Here is a 13,615-nt window from a genome sequence, read left to right as displayed (position 1 = left end):
GAGTGGTTGACAGGTGGTTGGCTCAAGAGCTTTATATTAAAAATGGGAAAAGCATTTGTAAAAGCACAGGAGACCATAGTGTTTGAGGAACCTTAAAAACATTAGCATGGCAGGAGCACAGGCTAAACAGAATTAAGAGAAGATAACATAAGGCTACTTTTGAGAGACAGCAGGGGCCGAACAAATTGTGAAAGATCTTCAAAAGCAAAGATGGTGAGGACATTTGTTGAAATGTTTCATATATGTAACTGCATTTACTGTATATATAATTGCACATACTATATATATATATATATATTTATAATTGCATATATGTGTTTACATATTCATATTTAATTTCAACCTTCTCTCCACTTCTGGACTTCTGCCCCCTTTGCCCTGCCCTCTTCTTTTGATAGGACTTATCACCTCTTACTACTGCATATAATTCATTGGTTTGTTGATTATATTCTCTCTCCCTCAACAAGAATGTAAGCTCAATGAAGACCAAGATTTTTAGGCGTTTTTGTCTCTTTTGTTCACTGAAGTATCACAAGCACCTAGACCATTGCTTGGCACATAGTAGATGCTCAATACATATTTGTTGAATAAATATCATGCTAAGGAGTTTGACCTTTCCCTTATGGCCAACGGGAAAACATGAACATTTTATTTTTGTTTGTTTTTTAAATTTTACTTTTTTTTGTAAACAAGGAACTAGCTGTCAAGTACATGTTTAACAATATAACTGGGAGCAATGCAGCAGCAGTGTAAAAGATGAATCAGAGTGAAAGAAGGCTGAGAAGGAAGACTGGAAAGCTACAAGAAGAGAAAGTTGCTTCAAAGGCCAGGAAGAAAGCTGATGATGATTTGAATTAAAATAGGTAGATTTAGAAACAAATTCTTCCCTGAGATGTAACAGCACCATTCATTCTGCAGTGCAGCCGAGAAGAGAAACCATATATGGCCAGACAACTCATCCCTCCCCCTTCATTTTTCACATTTACAGTTATTGTCAAAGGTATATTTTAGTAAGATTCATCATGATTCTTGCTACTTCAACCTCAAGGTTCTATGATAACTAGTCTATTACATTTTTAGAGTGTGATGAAAGCTAATTGCCAATTATTTTACCTGATTACTACATCGTTAACCTGGTCATTTGGACCTGAATTATCTGAAGGTAAAGATATAGAAATAGAGTATGAGACATACATTAAATTTCCTTATAATAATAACTATATATAAATTAGTTTGCATGGTCTGAGAATGACCATCACTTATTTTTTAGTGTTTTTAAGTTTCTACAAAATTTTCACATCCATCATGGTATTGGTGGTCCTCCAAAGCATGGCCTTGACGTCAGACACAGCTAGTCTCCAATCCTTGCGTCACTACTCACTAGCTATGTGGCCTTGCTCAAACTGACACAGGATTCTCACATCTCTTTTGATTTCCCTCTACTGTAAAGGGGGTGCAATACTAGGACTACCTCCTAGATTGTGAATATTAAATGAAATAAATTACATCATGTTTTGGAGAGAAAAATAAATATTTTTATTATTTAACAAAGGATCCACACTGTCAGGGTTTGAACCCAGATGTACTTCATCCCTAATCCAGGGTCTGCTCTCCACTGCACCGGCTGACTAACCCCAGGTGCATGTACTTGTACACAATAATTGCTACATCAACCATACGCCCTTCATGATGTAGGAAGTAATAAAAACTTTGTTATTGCCAATATTTATAGCAACGTGTTGGGTTATTTGATAACACTTACCTCACTCTGTATTTACTCTTTGTTTGCTGACTTGTTCTGTCTATATCCTTAACTGTGAAGTCTGGGAGGGCATTATAACCTTAATTCCTTGCACTGTGCCTGGAACATAGTGGACATTAAATAGTATTTGCTGAATGAGTTCAATTTACAACAATTCCAAAATACATGTATTACAGACAAGAAGTTATGACAGCTCAAAGAGATATTAAATGACTAAACCAATATTTAAACCCTTGATTCTTTGACTCTAGAGCCTGTTCTTTTTCCTGAGTGCTATGAAAGAATTTGGCCATGGGTCTGGGCAATCCATAGGACCATAGTATAGATGGAACTGCAATAGAGGTGATACTTTCCCCATCCCAACTGACTGGACAAGACTGGTTACGTGGAACTTGAATTCTGAAAATCATTGTAAAGAGTTTTCTTCTCCTCAACCTGAGCAAGTCCCTTTACATTTTAACAAAATTAAGCCACTACCAAAATAAAGAGGAATGAGGTTCTAATGTGGTAATTCCCAAATAAACGATATAGTTGAGGTACAGAGCGTATTTGTATTTCAGATGACTTTGTAGGTTATGATGAAGAAAACTTAGAGAGAATAACGTGCAGGAAAAGAAATGTGTTTTCTGCTTTCCTCAATTCTTTCTCCTTATCTGTTACAGTGCATAGCAGATTATAGATGTCCAATGAATATATGTCATCTGGCTGAATAAAGGGCTATAAAATAGTTACTATATAGACATTATAAACTTTCCCTAATTCCAAGACTATTGGATCTGCCCTATTTTAAATACTCCCTGAATATCCAGAAAATTCTGGTGATGTGCCTAAAATAATAAAATATCAGAGATAGAAACCAGTTAGCCTAGCCTTTGTCCATTATAAATAATAAAACTGAAGCCAAAGAGAGAGAGTTATTGTCTGTACTATTGGTTGGTTACCAGAGGTGAAATTAGGACCTAAATCTCATTCTCCAAGATTAGCTCTTTCTGCTTTACCTTATTCTAAAACCTGGAGTTTCAATGGTCACTAGAGAGAATCCAAGGAAATTGTATGTTTTTTTAAAAATTGCAGACACACACATGCACATATTCATGAGTCTAGAATAGCGTAAAAAGCCCTGGACTGAAACCTTAAAAAAAAAAAGAAAGAAAAAAAAAAAAGTACTGATTCAAGTCCTGTTTCTCCTACCTTTCTGCTGTGTGACCTTGGGAAAAAATATTTGCCTTTCTGAATCTTAATCTTCTTATCTCCTGTCTATACTAGAAAAAAATCAGCTTAGATCATTGTTTTCTAGTCCACTTCCCTTCCTTCTTTCTTTCCTTCCTTATTTCCATTTGTAAATAGCAGAAACTTTTTAAAAATGAGAGCTTCTGCAGAATTCCAGAATATAAAATAGGTCAGGTCCAGCTCCTCTGGTTAAAGTCAGAGCAGTAGGGAAGGGGACGCCAGCATATTGCCTGCTCCACCTTCCTCATTTTCAAGGGTCTTTCTAACTCTCTCATTCTGTGATTCTAGAATTCACTATGAACCATATCTAAAGAAGGGCAAAAGGCAAACTCACCTACAACTCCCTAAACTCTGGGTTTCGGTCAGATGGCTAAGACCAGACGCTTGTAACAAGAATGAAACCCATCTCTGCTTGCACCTGGAGCACTGGTGTTGGCCAGAAGGATAAACAAAATTTATGTGTAGCTACTTTAAATTGGCCACCAAAGGAAGGACGTGATGGGGTTTTAAAGCAAGTCCCATTTCCTCCAACGTACCATTGGATCTCTCTAGTTGTGGGGTATGACATATCCCAGAGAGAACCTACTGGCAGCTTGGCTGCCCATCTGGGCTCGGAGGGAAAAAGGATGCCAGCTTTGGTTGGGTGGAGTTGATTTCCATTGACCCTACTTCCATTATATTTCTAGTCCCTGGTCTGGTTCCAATAAGGTATCCCTAGAGGCAGTGAAAGCCAAGAGTGGCTTTCGGCTTCAAAATAGGTAACTATATCATCAACGGCAGTTACCTTTGTAAAGCACCAGATATTTTACAGAACTTCTTCAATGTAAAAATATCTTGAATGACTCCAAGGGTTGGAGCTAGGACTGAATGGGTAAAATTGAGAGAGAGAAAGAGACAAGAGACAGAGAGATTATAAGGAAACAATAGGACAGTCCAAAGGTAGAATGGATGTTCTGGAAAGGAGTGAATTCTCCATCACTGGAAGTAAGTGAGGAGAAGATAGTACAGTTGACAGTGATGATCTCACTTCTATGTGGAATCTAAAAACAAACAAACAAACAAAGTCATAGAAACAGAGAACAGATTGGTGGTTGCCAGAGGCAATGGGTGAAGGTGACCAAAACAAATTTCCAGTTATAAGAGAAATAAGTTCTGGAGATGTAATGTACAGCATGGTGACTAGAGTTAACAATAGTGCATCATATATTTAAAAGTTGCTAAGAGAGCTGATCTTAAAAGTTCTCCTCACAAGAAAAAACATTGTAACTACGTGAGGTGATATACCTTAACTACATAAACCTATGTGGTAATCATTTCACAGTATATACCTGTACCAAATTGTTATGTTGTACACCTTAAACTGATACAATGTTATGTCATTTGTATCTCAATAAAACTGGAAGAAAGTAAAATAAATAGGCTATCTGAGAGAGAGACAGAGAGACTGAATTAGTTGACCTAATACGTTCTTCAAAATTCTAAGATTCTATGATTTTGTACAATGAGGAGAAAGAGGAAAGAAGACTGACAGATACTACTATTTTTAGCTGTATAGATTGGGCCTTTTGTATCCTTTATTTCACAATAGCCTCACAGTAGCTCCCAATGGAAAGCATTCTTAAATGCATTTTCAGGTGAGAAAAAGGAATTTTGGAGAAGTGTTTGCCAAAGGTCATGCAGAGAGGTTGTGATAAAGCTGGCATTTGTACTAAGGTCTTCCAGAATCCAAAATCCATGTTCAGTCCTCTATACCCCACGTCCCCCACCCCCATAAGGACATGAAAAACGGATGGCAATGGGGGAAAAAAAATCACTTGATGGGCCTCATTTAAAAAAAAAAAAAAAACTATGTGTCGGGAGTTTAAAAGAAAAATAACTTTTGGTGTTTGACTAAGGCCAGATTTCCTTCATGTCCATGTTTTGTTTATGATTTATCAAATATCCAACTTGAAAAGACTTGAAATCTATTTGTGTGTCTGGCGAAAGGACATGCAAGGAACAGAAGGAAGTGGGTATTGTGCAAACCCACAGGACTCTGCGGCTTCTTTCGAGGATTTGTGAAATGGCAGCCACACCCTGCTTCTGTTGGCAGCTCTTCAAGCTGCAGCCAGATGAGAAAAATCTTCTGCCTCTTCCCTTCTCCACCCCCAAACCCCATCCACTTCTCTTCTATCAGGGTCATAATCTCTTACTGTGAAGCTAAAAAAATTATACCGCTTCCCCAAATTCCCAGCTCTTGGCCTTAGGCCTACATTCTTGGGATCCCTCTAAGGCTTGACATTGGGGAAAGGGTCACCATGGTCAATGCAGTAGTTTGTATGTAATTAATATTTTCTAGATTTAAAAAATTATGTGAATAAAACCCAAAAAACCCTCTAGTTTCTTACTCCTCATTGCAGAGTGAAGGGTGTAAGGATGGAATTACTGGAAGACTGTGGTGTTTTTAAAAATTCCTGCCTCTCTCCTTCCCTTCTTCCCAAGGCAAAATTTCAGAAAGGACTCTCTTTCTTTGATATTTGCAGAATAAGAATATCCTCAATAGAATGAAGTCCGCCTTTCGTGGCGTCTCCATCCCAGTCCCTTTTTGTCAGGCAGTTTTAACCTGATTGGTCATAATCTGCCAAAGTCTTCCAACTGCTTTCTTTTTGCCTTCAGACTCTCTCCAATTCAATCTTTCCTCCTTAACCTGCAGGAAGACCTCCCTAAACACAGGTCCAACCGTGTCTTTCCTTGCTCAAGAATATTCGTTAGTGTTGTTCATTAATAGCCTGATGACACCCAAGTTTCTTATCCTGATCCTCAAAGCCCTTACCACCCAGTGACGCTTGGTGAACCTGGCATGGAAATCAAAGACAGAAAAATATGAATAAAAAGCCAGTGGGGCTTCCCTGGTGGCGCAGTGGTTGAGAATCTGCCTGCCAATGCAGGGGACACGGGTTCGAGCCCTGGTCTGGGAAGATCCCACATGCCGCGGAGCAACTGGGCCCGTGAGCCACAACTACTGAGCCTGCGCGTCTGGAGCCTGTGCTCTGCAACAAGAGAGGCCGCGACAGTGAGAGGCCCGCGCACCGCGATGAAGAGTGGGCCCCGCTTGCCGCAACTAGAGAAAGCCCTCGCACAGAAACGAAGACCCAACACAGCCAAAAATAAATAAATTAATAAATTAAAAAAAAAAAAAGCCATTGGATGTGGCAAAAAGGAAGTGGTGATCTGCCCAGCACAGTTTCAATAGGAGCCCATCAATCTCAGATGGAATATCTGGAGTGGGGATCAGAGAGGGTTTGAGTAAAGCCAGGTGTGGAGAAAAATGAGATCCCAGTTTAGCAGTAAAAGAAGAGAAGGAAATGGGAAAGCAGGTATCATGGCTGGCAATGTCAAGGGAAAGAATTCTCAAAACTAGGGAACTTGGAACAGATCTGGAGACTGAAGGAAAGGCCTTGGAGATGGATATTCTGCTGCAGTGGTTCTCAGTCATGGCTGCTCACAGATCACAGCCAGTCATTGGCAGAGCCAGAATTTAAGCTTGTGCCTCCAATCATGAGAGATGAAGGAAGGTTGGATGAGAACAATCGAGGCAAATGGTAATCAGTGAATCAGGGAACCCAGAATCAGGAAGGGAGGGGCCTAAAAAGGGAGGAGGCGGCACAGAGGACAAAATTATAGGACGTTATGCTTTTGCTTAAAGCTGGTCTCGTCTGCCTTTGCCAGTAATTGTTTTAGCTCATTGAAAATTACATAGAAGTTTATTTACTTTTCTGGATCCAGGGTAAATGGAGAAGGTATTCTCTGAAATCCATTCTCAGTCTTAGAATAGATCTATAAACCAGCACTGTAAAACCTAGAAAATAGTTGCTCAACCACACGTGTCAGGCAGATGTCGCCCTTCACACACAGCGTCTGTTGTCTATTCTTTAAGAGACTCTGATCCTTCAGTGCTGTTTGGAGTGATGGGAAGGGTTGAGGCTCTTCTGGGAAGCCACACTGCTGTGGTATCCCCTGCTGATAGAGCCCACCCCAGACGTTCCTAAAGAAGCCTTTCTGGGACACAGAACACGGACAGGCATGGAGCCAGTAGGAATCATGCATCCAATTAACTGTGTATTGCAACGCTGAGTTGTCCCTTAAAATAGACCTTAAAATGACCCAGAGCTGATGTTGCTTGGGAAATGTACAACCACTCTGAATCTGCTTGATCTTAAAAGTAGCATTTTTCAGTGGGCTGAATTTCAAGGAGAAAAGGCAGCTGTGATTGGATACAGGCAGTCAGGTTGATAAATGTTCGCTGGAGAGCGCTATCCAGCTGGATCCCAGATGGTGGGAAAGGCCTTGTCTATGAGGCCATAAAAAGCCAGATGAATAAGGAACATTTTAGTCTACTTGGATGTTGATGTCTTGGAAAGGCAAGAGAGGAAGAGAGAAGAGAGCAGCTGTCGGGTATCAAGTATCTGTTTATTTTACTGAATCATTAATGAGCTGAAAATCGGAAAATGGTCTTGAAATTCTCTCTATCAGATGTGGCAGATAGAAAGATAGAGGGAAAACCCAACAGATTCCCTCTGTGCCCTGCCTCTATTATATCTCTGATTGAGGTCTCAACACGTCACTCTTGATCACCAATGTGTTTGGGCAGTCAGCTTAAGAGCAACCACACATGGCTAGGAATGGCAAGAAAGAGCCTATTACTCACCCATTTGTTACCTCTCCTCAAGACCAAATTTTGAACTCAGTAATGCTGGAAATGTTTCTGGATTGACTTCACCTCATTCTGATTCTTTCATTCTTCTGTATGCTCCTCAAGTCAACATTTATTTAGCTCTCTATGATTAAGGGCAACTGGAAAGATAAATCAGATGGTTTCAAGGTTGACGCCTTGAAATTCCCTAGCTGTACACTGTCTTGACCTCTATACCTCCACCAACTTCAACCTCTATGCCACCCCAGTAACACAATGTGACAGCCCAATCCCAGACCTCACCATAATGGGAGACTGCTAAATTTTAAAATCTCAAACCCTAAAATTTCCCTTTATCAAAACTTCTTCTTTTTCTACTGTGCAACTGTCAGTGAACCTATTCTTGGTGACTTTTTGCTCCTCAAACCCTCCCATGTTCATGAGTCTACTGGCCCTAAGTTATTCCTACTACCACCCCTCATGATTTTCTTCTTTTTCCCGGTACTATTCCCAGACTTAGGTTGCTGATGAGATCAGCTATTTAAATGAGGTCTACAACCCCACAAAGAAATTCACTGCTGCATAAAATCCTTCCTGAGCCTTCTGTTGTCTCCCTATCATATTCCCCACAGCCAGCCCAAGATGACCTTTCTTGACACCCTCAACTGGATATGAATTCTCCCTGTTCTAAACTCTCATAACTTGTACTTGTTACTCTCTCATGGCATCTATCACTTTCTGACTCAGACAATAGTTATGTGTCTACTTGTATTATTTCTCTTTGAGTTCTTTTAGGGCTTCAACTTCTTATTCATCTTTGTATTCCAGGCATCAAGCAGATGCTCGGTGACTGTTTCTTGAACTGAATAGGACAATTTTTCTATACAGGAACTTTTAAAACTTCATCAGGGCATCAACTGCAAAGTTCAGAGGAGGGTAGTTTTACAGAGAAGCAAATTAAAATGTAAATGAGAATATTAATTTCCCATTGTTGCATAATGAATTAACACACATTTAGCAGCTTAAAACAATAGGCATGGGCTTCCCTGGTGGCGCAGTGGTTAAGAATCTGCCTGCCAATGCAGGGGACACAGGTTTGAGCCCTGGTCCAGGAAGATCCCACATGCCGTGGAACAAGTAAGCCTGTGCGCCACAACTACTAAGCCCGCGCTCTAGAGCCCTCGAGCCACAACTACTGAAGCCCGTGTGCCACAACTACTGAAGCCAACGCGCCTAGAGTCCATGCTTCACAACAAGAGAAGCCACCACAATGAGAAGCCTGTGCACCGCAATGAAGAGTAGGCCCCACTCGGCGCAACTAGAGAAAGCCCATGCACAGCAATGAAGACCCAACGCAGCTACAAATAAATAAATAAATTTTTTTTTTTAAAAAAAAGAATGCCAACCTTAAAAAAAAACAATAGGCGTATATTATCTCTCAGTTCTGTAGGTCAGAATTCTGAGCACAGTGTGGCTGGGTTCTCTGCTTACTGTCTTCCTCCTGAACAGGGTAAGAGAAGATAATGGGGTTTTTTAGCTCTACTCACCTCTTCAAGGAGAGTGTCACATCTTGCATCTTATGAAGTTGGGAGGGAGGATATTTCCACGTCCCTTTTGCAGATGAAACCAGGTTGAAGTTACTTGGAAAGAGCTTGTTGTTTAGTTCAAGGAGGAGTTTTCTTACAGTGAGAATTTTCTTATCTTAATCCACAGTTATAAGGGACTAAAAGGTTGTGAACCCTTGGGGTGAAGAGAAGTACTGAAGATAAGTACTCATGTCTCCTAGGCACAAAGCAGAGGTGAATGCCTTTAGCCTTTCTCAGACAACCATGCCAAGATATTTGATGGGATAATTCCAGCTAAAGTGGCAACTATTGGGAGAAAAGAGTATCCTATTTGGACCACTGTGGGAGAGGTGGGAGAGGTGTTAATATTCTGTCCCCTTGGATGACGTAGTTGCACATGCATGCCTTGTCTCTCATCTGCTGCTCGTTTGCTAGGTCACCTTTACAAATGTGAGCTGAGGTTCTGCTTCCTCATCTATAAGGTGAAGGTCTCAAAGCCAAGCTGTCATGAAGACCAAGTATTTGTGGCTACAACTGTAAACAGTTACATTAAAGTCAGTATCATCACTGTCACTAGTCAAATCCGTCCACTGCTCTCCTAGTCTTGTGTTAACTCCTCAGCTACAGTAGAGTCTTCTGATGGATCTCCCTCTACTGGTTAATGAAAGTCTAACAGGATATCACATTTTGGTGTCTCATAACCAATATATCATACGTATATAAGACTTTGTTCCATTTTACTTGCCTCTTCAAATTCATTGGTTAACTTGGTCATCTTCATGGCTATGTAATACATTCTTGACAATCTATATGTAACTAAACTATACAAGTCAAGGCATATTTTAAATGCATAAAGAGAAATGGCTATTTCAAGGAAACCTATGGTGAATCTCTTCATTTCTACTTCTGAGGCTCCCTACGCCCTCCTGCTCTTTCATTTGTCTCAGTTCTGTTGTAAGCGGTTTTTCTGCAGGAAAGAGCTCTCTGCAGGAGACCCTGTTGTCTTGTCACTAACCTTAAACCAGGTGCCCCCGTGCTCTACTCATCTCCGGCCATCACACATATTTCAAATATTTTGGCCACACAATACCTTGCCTAAGCTGTTGGTTCCTTCTGTAGATCAAAGAAGTAGAAATGAAGAATAAGTAATTAACAGATGACCAGATCTCTTCCCTAACTTCCCGTTTCACAGGCTGCGTGAAAAAGATAGCATCTAAAGAAAAATCACAAGAAGTCAGCAAGCCTGTACACAAGCCTACACACAGCGGGGTATGCCGATGACTTTGACCCCATATCTCAATGATTAACTGAGATTGCTTCCCTTTTTCCCTTTAAAAACTTTCATGGCCAAGCAGAATCTTCGGAGATGGTTTTTGGGGGACCCTGAGTCCACCATCTGCCCAGATTGCCGGTATTCTGATTAAAAGCAACTTTCCCTTCTACCAACATTTGTCTCTCTCTCACGTATTGATTTTTGAGCAGCGAGCAGCCAGACCTGAGTTAGGTAACATTGTCCCAACAACATTGAGTTGTTCGGTATATGTCTTGTTGGTGAATGATGTATCTGGACCACGCCACAGCACGACAGGTGGGGGAATTGCTAGATCCTGGAAGTATTGCTCAATCATGTTTCTACCAGGGCCTGAGGTCTGAGACTGTGCAGGGTTCTATGAGGATCAAACAGGGAATGGGGCTTGAACGTTAAACTGGGTTTCTTAGCTTAAGTGTGTCCTCTTCTGTTGGTATAGAGAAGAGCAATTTCTTTTGTATAGTCACTTTACTCAGGAAGAGAGATGGGTTAGTGTTTTGCTTGATTTTAAAATTTTTCTTAGGGCCTTTAATTTCCCTGCTCACTTCCTTTTTCTCTTTCATCACCAAATCTTTAAGGAATACCCACCACAGAAATTGTGCCTTCCCAAGAACATTGCCTTTTGTCTTATGCACTTTCCAGCCTCTTTCATTAAAAAACAAAACAAAACAAAAAATACAGCTTTACTGAGATATAGTTCACGTATTATAAAATTCAGCCTTTTAAAGTGTGCAATTCAGTGACTTTCAGTATATTCACAGAGTTTTTCAATGATTACCACAATCTAATTTTAGAATATTTTCATTAAATATTTTCATCCATATTCACTAGCAGCCACTCCCCTTTCCTTCCCACCCCCTTATCCCTATGCAATTACTAATCTACTTTCTGTCTGTATAGATCTGCCTATTCTGAAGATTTCATTAAAATGGAATCATACAACATGTGGTCCTTTGTGACTGGTTCTTTCACTTGGCATGATGTTTTCAAGGTTCAGCCATATTGTAGCACATGTCAGCACTTCACTCCTTTTTATGGCCCAATAACATTCCACTGCATGGATATACCAACCCTCTTCCTTTTGCTTTTTTTTTTTTGAGATATAATTGACATATAACATTATATTAGTTTCAGCGGTACAACATAATGATTCAATATTTGTGTACATTGTGAGGTGAGTCACCACAATGTCTAGTTAACATCTATCGCCACAGAGCTACAGATTATTTTTCTTGTGATGAGAACTTTTAAGAGTTATTCTCTTAACAATACTTTCAAATATACAGTACGGTATATATAGTCTCCATGCTGTACATTATGTCCCCATGATTTATTTATTTTATAACTGGAAGTTTGTACTTTTTGATTCTCTTTACCCACTTGCCTCCTCCCTACTCCCTGCCTCAGGCAACCACCAATCTGTTCTCTGTGTCCATGAGATTGTTTGTTTGTTTATCTTCCACATACATGTGAGATCATATGTATTTGTCTTTCTCTGTCCAGTTTATTGGCTCAGCATATACCTCTATGTTCCATCCACATTGTGGCAAATGGCAACCGTCTTCCTTTTGGTTCTACAGTTTTTAGCGCTCTGATTCACCAGGTCTCTCACCTATTTTTAGTATTTCTCCCTTTGAGGAGGGAGCATCTCTTTTGAGGGGAGATTTAATCTGTGTTTCACCATAGCTAGTCCTCACTGCCTTATCCTCTTTACCAATAATGCCAATATCTTAAGATTTTTCAGGTCTGTTTATAGGGACTATTTTTCCCCTGCCAGTTCTCAATTATGGGGGTTTGACTCTAGATAGAGGTTTGCGCTTTTATTTTAGTTTTTACGATGAACTGCTCTTTTTGTTCTTGAACATAATCTGTGGGAATTCTTGCTAATTTATACTGAGGTTATAGCCTTCCACTTCACCTGGGGCATGTCCTAAGTCTTGTCTTCTGAGCTTTCACCACCCATGCAGTCCACATAGAAGAAGTCAGGGGCTCTAGCCTGTAGCAAGACTCTCCAACTGATAGCCATTTTTAGCATTTGTTTACTCTCCTGGGTTCCTGGTTTCACTACTTTTGAGGGTTTAGCTTATTACTCCTTTTCATTAAGTTAATTGGAAGTTCATTTAAAAGATGATTTTACTTCAAATTTAGCATTTCAGGTGTCTCAGTTACGAGAGTCATTCAGGTAGAGTATACAATTCACCACACCTCCAGATGCAGAAATCCTTCATTGTCCTGGTCTTTAAAGATATTTTCAATTCCCCTTCTTAACTTTGACCATATCAGTCATATCTAATTTTTATTTGTATTAAGACAATTGCCATTCCTGATGTCTTTATAGGTTTGACATGACAGGTCTTTCTAGCTTTCATCTATCAGGTCTTGTTTCCTTGTGTACTTTAAGATTTGTACAACTTGATTTTCTTCAGAAAGTTATATGGGGGAATTATTTCAGCTTGGGTTTAAGATTTTCTCTTAAGGATTTGCATTTGCTTTTGATTGGTACTTGAGGGTACTACCAACCTGGGGCTGTTTTAAAATTAATGCTCACCTAAGATTCCTTTATCTGCACAGGTTGTGTGAATTCAGACCACAAACCTCCATGAGGATGCGTGGTTACAAATTTTCAGTTTACTTTTCCCCATACCCAGCACGAAGCCTGAGAGAGTTGAGGTTTCTTTTTTGTGAGATAGGACTTTTTTTTCCTTAATTTCCTTTCATATCAAAGTCTAGTCCACTGGACTCTCATATGTATGTCTGGGTCTCCTATCAAACTCTCCCCGAGAGTTTGGGTTTGGTCTCCCTCTCCCCGAGCTTCACGTGCTTGTCACAATACAGGCCAAATATTACCAGAGTGCAGCAGATCCCCCCAATGTGAAAGTCGTCTTCAGAGCTGCCTTTACTCTCAGGATTCATGATTTTTCTTTACATTTGGAGGTTGGAGATTTCCTTTTCTTTTCTTGTTTGCTCAGAAGTGTATTTTTAAATATTTTCTAAAAAATATTTTGTCCAGCATCTTTAGTAGTTTTTCAGTGGTGGGTGCATCTATGCTATTCAATCTGCCTTAATAACAGAAATGT

At 40.0% G+C, this 13,615-nt stretch overlaps 1 protein-coding gene across 1 annotated transcript in view; it reads left to right on the top strand.

The window, feature by feature from the left end:
• Nucleotides 1–13,615, top strand: part of LOC309605394 (olfactory receptor 4D11-like) — a 117,087-nt gene that overhangs the window by 36,212 nt on the left and 67,260 nt on the right. The gene's annotated exons all lie outside the window — the stretch shown is intronic.

Source organism: Balaenoptera borealis (genome assembly GCF_965194805.1).
Source record: "Balaenoptera borealis genome assembly, chromosome: 11".
Taxonomy (NCBI): domain Eukaryota; kingdom Metazoa; phylum Chordata; class Mammalia; order Artiodactyla; family Balaenopteridae; genus Balaenoptera; species Balaenoptera borealis.
Note: the sequence above shows the minus strand (reverse complement) of the source record. Positions and strands in the feature narration are given on the sequence as shown.